Source organism: Nilaparvata lugens, chromosome 9 (assembly GCF_014356525.2).
Source record: "Nilaparvata lugens isolate BPH chromosome 9, ASM1435652v1, whole genome shotgun sequence".
Taxonomy (NCBI): domain Eukaryota; kingdom Metazoa; phylum Arthropoda; class Insecta; order Hemiptera; family Delphacidae; genus Nilaparvata; species Nilaparvata lugens.
This window is the reverse complement of record NC_052512.1, coordinates 985,372-994,111: the sequence shown is the minus strand read 5'-3', so window position 1 is coordinate 994,111 and position 8,740 is coordinate 985,372.

Below are 8,740 nucleotides of genomic sequence, written 5' to 3'. Positions count from 1 at the left end.
AAATGACAGGGAGAGAAAAAATAAGGTAACCTTGTGCTATTCCTCTCCCAAATTTAGATAAGGTTACACACAGTACGAAATAAGTCAAGTCTTGTAGTTGTTCACTTCACTTATTTTCAGTTCTTGATTATTTTCACAAAGTAGATTTCTAAATTTAGATGCTTCAAAACCAAACATAGAAGAAATAATAGTAATTATCAATAACAAATTGCAAACAAAATATAACTATCGTATGTTTGCAACACTGGCGCGGAACAGTGGAATCGCAGAAAATAGCGATGTCTTTGACCGTTCACTCCACCATCGTTTACGGGAAGAGGGAGAGTGATGATGCAGAGGAGTGGTGGTAACCAATGCTAAAATAGCATTACTGGAATCGCATGTTTTCGAGAATCACATTGAACGGATGGAACTGAATCCAGTAGTCTACTTTATTCAAGCTTGGCGCGCTCGCAAAAAACGTTTCACTTTTGGTTTCTTCACCTTTTTTGTATTTATTTTTAATATTTTCAATTTAATAATATACACATTACATATCAATTTCTGTCCAGTCATCGCCGAATCCAGAGATGACCGGACGCCTCGCCTCTGGCGATAACAGATACAAACGATTAATTTATCAGAACTAGATAAGGATAATTCGAGTAGCATGAACTCTGGTCTAGAATAATACTCCTGTTTAGATGTGGTTAAAAACTTTTGTTTTGATACCATCTTCCACATAAACTGCTACACCCCCACAAGCTTCATTTAATCTATCATTTCGGAAAATATTATATCCAGTGATGCAACAAGATTGATGGAATACTAGGTTCAGAAATGATTCGGAAATTCAATACATTGAAGTCCTGAAAAGAGTGGATGGCCGATTCCATCAATGTGACAGCTGAGGGATTGGACGTTAAGGTGAGCAGCCATGAAAAGTTTTTGAATGAGTGGAGCTATTTGATGGAAAACAAACCTGTGTCATTTATTACTATTATTGAAATAATCATACTACTTGAGGGCGAGCGAGCGACGTGTCAGTGAGAGACATCATGGAAGCAGCAGACCAACCTTGAACTGACTCAGAACGACACATGACGGGGAAAATGGGAATGAAACTGATAAAACTCAACCTAAATGAAAAATAAAAGATATAAAAATATAAAAAGAAGATATAAAGTCTCTTGATTCGAGTGCATTCTGTATGCCTTGACAGTTCGGCTCCCTTCACTATTTAAAAAACTAGTTCAAAAATCACTTAACACAATAAGATATAGATGTTGTGATCTGTGGAGTTCCAGTGGTGAATGATCCGAATGCTGAATAAGATGAAATGTGGAAGAACTGACCTAGGTAGTGGAAGATCTCCAAGTGGAGGTAGAGCGAGAAGGAATCCAGTAGTGGACGATTGAGTCCAAGTGGAGACAGAGAGAGATGGAATTCAGTGGTGGAAAATCGAGTCCAAGTGGAGATAGAGAGAGATGGATCCAGTAGTGGAAGATCGTGCACAAGCGTGGAGATAGAGTGGAATGGAATCCAGTAAAACTGTAAAAGAGAGAAAAAAAGGCAGCAGAAAAAACGAAAAATCTTTAAAAAAGTCTTTGAAGAAAGTTATCACCTGAGAAATGATACATTATACAACAGATAATGAATAATATTTCATAACTGTATGATTCACTGTGAGAAAGAATCGAATATCAAATATGGAAATAGTAGAAAGTACTCAGATAGAAAGAGAAAAGTTAATCTATTGTGACAAAGCAAATGAACATTCGAACATCCTGAATAGCTAGTGGAAAAAAATCACAGGGAGAAAATGATAATAATAGGGAAGGAGAGAAGAAATAGAAGAAATGTGCAATTGAGAAGAACATTTGAAACTGAACTATAGAGTAAGAAATGGAACATCGTATGGTCATAGAATTAATCAAGGAAAGGAGAAGAGAAGGAAAAGAAAGAGAAGAAGAAGAAGAAGGAGGAGAAGAAGAAGAAGAAGAAGAAGAAGAAGAAGAAGAAAAAGAAGAAGGAGAAAAAGAAGAAGTAGAAGAAAAAGAAGAAGAAGAATGGAAAAGAATAAAATCATCTTCGCAACAATCACAACAATCCCAACATATACTAAATATAATAACCACAACATTAATCTAGTAATATAATAACTATAAGATGAAGAAGAGAAATGAGAAAAAAATGAGAAGTAGAGGAGACTATTGAGAAAGTGCTAGAGATTATTTTAGATGAGTTTCAAATAGGATTGAACGGTAAAGTATGAGAACAAGGGCAAACAATTATTGGGATTTGCAATAACGATAAAAGCAGCAATTGAGTACTGTATTATTTTGGTAATGAATGTCTGAGATAATGTTAAATGAAACACAGCCCCTACATAAGCATATGAACAGACTACCCACCCCTCTGTTTCTATTGTTTCTATTACCCCACAGCTTCTATTGTTCGAGCTGTGGCAATAGTAGATGATATCATTATGTACACCTAATATAGATGAGATCACTATCCATACCTATAGATTACATCTATATCCATAACGTATGTTAATCATTCAATTTATTTGAAATTCAGCATTTCAAGAATTATTAATTATGGAAATAATTTAGGTAAAAGATGTAATTAATTATCAGTAAGAATAGAGATAATAATTTTCTTAGTACCCTCTGGAGTATAGCAGGTGATGCATAGAACGTGGTTTGGGAATTAATATCAAGATGAATTTATTAATCAGTATCAACAAATGTGGATTTCCTCAGTTTGACATAATTGCCTTATATATAATCATAAATAGCAGTGGAAAGATTCATTATAGAACAGAAAGCCAGCTCATGAAAAATGCCAAGGTATATCTACTGTGACATTTATTAATACGAATTCCTATTATAGCAGTGAAGGGCACCTTAGTCATTGAATGCTGAAATAATTCAATTTACCTTCATTTTAGAAGGTCGGTCATCTCTAGACTGTGTGGACCCTCTTGGATCCTCCCTCGCCGATAGAGATCTTGATCCTCCCGTCAGATGACCAGACATTCCAGAGTGAGAGAGAGTGAGAGAGGAGGAGAGATAGATAGATAGATAGATAAATGACTTTTATTTACACTTTACAATAGAGGAGAGAGAGGAGAGAGAGAGAGAGAGAGTGAGAGAGGAGATTTGGATTCAGATTCAGATTCCTTTATTCATGTGTTTAACAAAACATAATTCAACTTACGTTCTAGCGTTAAAATAAATACCAGTAGTGGTAAAATGACATGGTGAATCATATAAACTAATGAGTTCTACATAATATTGAGCAAAAAAAAATGATGAAAATGAAAAGTTAGGTACTACTGAAATGTTTTCACATGAAACGGTGAAGTTTGGACCTTGAGAATTACATTCTCAGAGAGGGTATCAAGGATACCTCCCCTTCAGCACTCAAGCATAAAAATAAAGTTAAAATTCGAACGAAATCTTGTCTAAGCAAAAAGAAAAAAATTAAGACTGGAAATATCAATAAGTAAAAACCAAATCATGGAAACGATAAATCTTCGAAGTTGAATCAATTAACAGAGAAGAGGCAATAATAAGGATAAAAATAAAGAAAAAGTAAACTCCAATAATTAGAAAATCGATATGATATAATAATTGGAATAATGAGGGAGTGAAAGTTTATTAGAAAAGAGATTTGTTGATTCAATCCAAAAATAATGTTATTAACAAAGGGAAATTATTGTACAAAAGAGATTAGTTTATGTAAATAACAAGATAATATGATTATGAAAGTTCATGAAGAAATAATAATAATTCTAATTAGGGAATTATGAAGGGGAAATTATAATACAAAAGAGAGGGTAAGGGATAAAGATGAGGTTGCTAAAATCCACTCGAGGAAGAGTTTGAATAAGAAACAATCTTAAATGTAGCCTATACACATTTTTATGCTAAATTTACATGAATGAAATAAAAGAGAAAACCCATAATTTTTACTTGTGAGTGGAGGGAAAGATAGAAGGAAGGATGAGGATTATGGAAGGTTCAATGAATGTCATGCTGCTTCAGGGTTGGACAGTTCCAGCCATTTTTCTAAAAGATAATGTCTCAATTTACGGGTGAAGCCCGCTAGACTCTATGGACCTAATTGATTTGGGAGTGCATTCCATGCACGACAACCGCTAACAAGGAGGATTTTGTATAAATTTAATAGTTTTTCGATGATTTGAGTTCTTGAAGTACTTGGAGTATTTAACCTGTTCTAGTGTGGGAAACATCAATTCCCCTACTTCAGAGACAAATTAAAATCGTTTTTGAAATAGATTGGTTCACCATATTTTAAAATTTCCTCAACAAGCTTGATTATACAAAGCTTTCTCTGATCAGGTAACTTTTAAGTTGAACTGTCAATATGAGCTTGAGTGATCCGTTCATGGCGTTGGAGAGAGTAAACAAACCTGAGGCAATAGTTTTGACATCGCTGAAGTTTATCGTTCAAGGTTACTTGCATATCATTGAGCTGAGAGTTACAATTCATTAGATGTGGGAATGTGAGCCCAAGAATAGCTAGTTTGTTCAGGAGAATTTCATGATCTACAGTGTCGAATGCTTTGAAAAGTCAAACAGACAGAGGACAGTACACTTTCTTTGATCCATAGCTAACCTAATATCATCAGTGACATGCAAGAGAGCGGTTTCAGTAGAAAAAGATTTCTGAATCCAGATTGGGAATTATGTAGTTTCCTATTGGCTTCTAGAAACTCTACAACTTGTGAATGAACAATCCTTTTGTAAACGGAGGGTGGTTGTTTCTTCTCTTCTATAATATTGCTAAAGTTTACTGCTATCAATTCATCTACCGGTATTCGAATCCTTGATTGATTGGAAGCTTTTAGTGGATTCGTTCATTCAAATGCACAGATTATCATCATTATCACATATTCTAGCAAACATAGTTACTACGAGCCAGGAACTTCAATGAAAAATACTTTTTAAAATTCAACTCAGGTTATTGGCTTATTGAACTCATTAACGAATCAATAGAAATCATGTCAAATTTTCAAACAGTTACTCAGAAAAAAAGTAATATTCAATTTCATCCATACATTTTGGAACCTGCTAACTTGCTGCAACTTAATTCGGGCCTCGGTCATTCTATGTACTAAATTTCAAGTTGAATGAAAACACAGTTGGCACTCACCATTTCAACAATTTCAAATTTTACTTTTGAGAGCACTTAATCCAAAACTCAATCAACTCAGACGTTATGAAACTCACCACACTCTACTAAATTCACGCACACAATTAACCTCTTAATTTCCCATCTATGGATTCTATCAATTTTAGATTACTATACAAATACAACAAAAGTACTGATAATGAAAAACTTTTCAATTTGTCCCTCTGGATGGGCAACAGACCTATTCAGAGGATCGAGGCTCGCGCACCATTACATGATTTTCCGTTCACGTCTCAATACCAACTGTGGCCTTTTAACTGAAAATTTCCCCCTCCACGAGCGTTGAGCATAACTTCCAGTGGAAAAGCCAAAGCCAAAAAGGTCAATTTTCGTACAATTTTCAAATACAGTGGGTTTTTCGACAAAAATTGAAACTGTACTTGAAAAACTCACGAAAATTGCTTAATTTCGACAACTAAGCAACAAGTTAGCAAATTCAATGAACATGGTCAAATATTCTCACACTAAAATCGGAAAGTATGAATTAAAGTTCATTCCAGTTCAAAACCTGAAAAATAAGACACAAAAAAAACATCTACAATTTACCCACTCAATTCCACACTATTACATACCCCATCCCTAAAAAAGACGAATTCACTATTATTATCTTTCATTCACACTTGCTCTCTCACTCTAAACACTTGACACTCTGATACTCTCATTTTCGGTTGACATCATCATCTACGCTTGCAGCTGGAACTTAAAACATCACTTCGATATGGATGGGGGTGGTCGAAGAGATCCACTCATGCACCTGACGGTAGTACATAGACATCTCAGCCCGCGGAAGGTGGTGACATCATCGCGAACTGCAATACAGCTGCTGTAGATCAGTTCTGGCAGCCGGAAGCCAGTCAGATGTTCGCTGGTCTCAGCGACATCAGGAAGTCAGCATTCTCCCGGAACAGTAGACATCACATCAGCAGTTGTAGCAATGATGTCAACTGGAGTGGAGCATAGATGGAATGGCCCCATCACACATGCACACATTAGCCTCTTGTAGACAGGCCGTGATATGCCAGAAGACAATTCACTGTTTCCTCCAATAGGAACTAATCTTTTCAACTGTTATCACTCAACATTCCATCAAAACTCACAACTTACATAAGAGTTGGGTGTGCCAGACACAGAGAGAAAAACCAACACTTGTTCAAAATAGAAATGACCGGGCCCTATGAAATTAATTCAACTCAAAATATTCACTTTTCACATAAGACAACAATAATTTGAGCGCATAATCTATTTCTCAAAACTTAAATAATTTCCAAAGTCATTATCAACTGTCATTTCATTATCTCGTATCAATTAATTTCAAAATAAATAAAAATATTATTCTATCTCTCTGTCTGTGGATTCGAAACAATAGCCTGCCAGCTTGCATTTTCAGAGTAGCTTTCAATATTGTAGTCATAATGTCCAACTCATTATTGATTCAATTATCTATTACGTTTCCAACTAATTTTCCGCTTTCTCTACAACTGTTTATCCCTTCTCTAATCTCTTCTCCTTCTTTTGTTCATTTCTAGTCTCATTCATCTTTGACAAAATGATATAATTACGATTTTCTGTTCTACTCCATTTCCATTGTTCATCATAAAGTCCAAGAAGTATTTTATTCTCTTTCCAACTGTTACTTTCTCTCTATTGGTCGTTCTCACTCATACACACTTATTGATATCTACACCATCTATACTGTTTCTCTCTCTTTCCAACATACACTTCCGAGTCAGCTCTCTCTCTTTCAACTATTCAGGTCAGATCTACTCGCAGCCTTAGCTTAGTCGAATAATAGAACAAAACCATCAAATATAATACTTCCCCTACTTCTTATTGATGGCCAATTTCCCTATCGCCCTCTTAAGAGCCAGCATAGTCAAAAATGCCTTCAATAAAGAACTACTACAATATGGATGCCCGATCCATATTCATAACAACCAACTGTGTTATCTCTCTCATTGAATTTCCCAAATTCAATCTCACCTTGGGATTCCCGATCCCTTAACCTCTCAGTCCCACTGAATCGTCGTCATCACTCGATAACACCGCCTGTATTATCCTCGGTACCTCAGTCCTGCTGAGTAATAGAAAAATCACATCTTGATCCATTTTACCTTATTTACCAATAGTTTCTGCCCACAATAACTGAAATGCTCAAATTACAATCTACTTGATCCAGTCGTCAAACAAGTATTCAGTTCAAACGGGCGGAAATAATACAATATTCTTTATCATTGCTCTTTCATAAATATCACTTCATCATCTCAATCTCTCGCAACAACAATTTTTCCTCAAAACACATCTAGATATAATCAACTTTATACCTCACACGGCAGAGACCTCGCTCCTGGAATATCATATTACAGAAGATCATATTTCATATTTTGCAGCTCTCCTGTACTTTCACATGGGGATCTTACGAATAAGCCGACAGATCTAACAACTATGCCGACGTTTGCTCAAACCTATAACTCATCACTTTTCTCAAAGTCTAACTTCCTTAAAAATATAGATAGAAGATTTCTGATTTCGGATTTGGATTCAGCGACCCCAAATTCTTTAAAGCGTAAGTCCCATTTTCAAAAATACCCGAAAACAAGGGAGTTATAGCTGTTTTTAATATAGCTTTCCATTATCATATGATTATATAGTACATACTAAGATAATAATACTCCTGCCTCACAAAGGGACAGGCAAAGGTTTTAAGAAGTTTTTGAACACCTGAGAAGTTTATACATAAACATTTTTAATTTTTAAAAGTTCTAGTTTTCCAAAAAAATATTGAACTATGAAAAGATGAATCCAAATATGAAATCATAAATCATCTCCACTCATCACCCAATAAAATAGGAGGAAAAGGAATGTTGTACAGTAAAATTCACTGAATTTCAATTGTCATTCAACAATCCAATTTATCAGGTTCAAATCGTTGAATATCACTTTAAATTCTCCAGCAATTATTGACTATTTCTTTTCCAATCAGAAAAATCTATTATGAACATACAGTATAAACATTGTGCTGATCTGAATCGATCTATGGTAATAATAGGAATTGAAAGAATAGAAAATGTCATGGCATTCCAAGTAGTGATGTCTGTGTATTAGAACTGCTGAGTTGATAATGCATACTGAAAAAAAGTCATGAATAGCTCAGACCAGCCTGGCGACTTTGATGCTTTGAAACCGGAATCTTGTTTTATTTTTATTAAAGAATGATACGGAATGAAAACCATGTATCATAGTACGAAGCTTTGTATCATGAGTAAGATTGACAATCATGGCTTGTCGATTTTAGTTGCTGACCTAAATCCTCATTCCTCAGTCGTAGAACTATGGACCAAGCGCGAGCATTTGCCTTTTATGTCATATACCGTCGACACAAACTTATGAAATTTATGAAAAGCTTGATAGCTTGAATAGTGATCTGATATTTGTTACACGTTTTTATTCTAAGACATAATATGTCTTGTAGACTAATTTTTAATGTTTCTTCAATCGGCAGGAAAACTTTGGTTTTTCAAAGTTATCTTACTCCCTT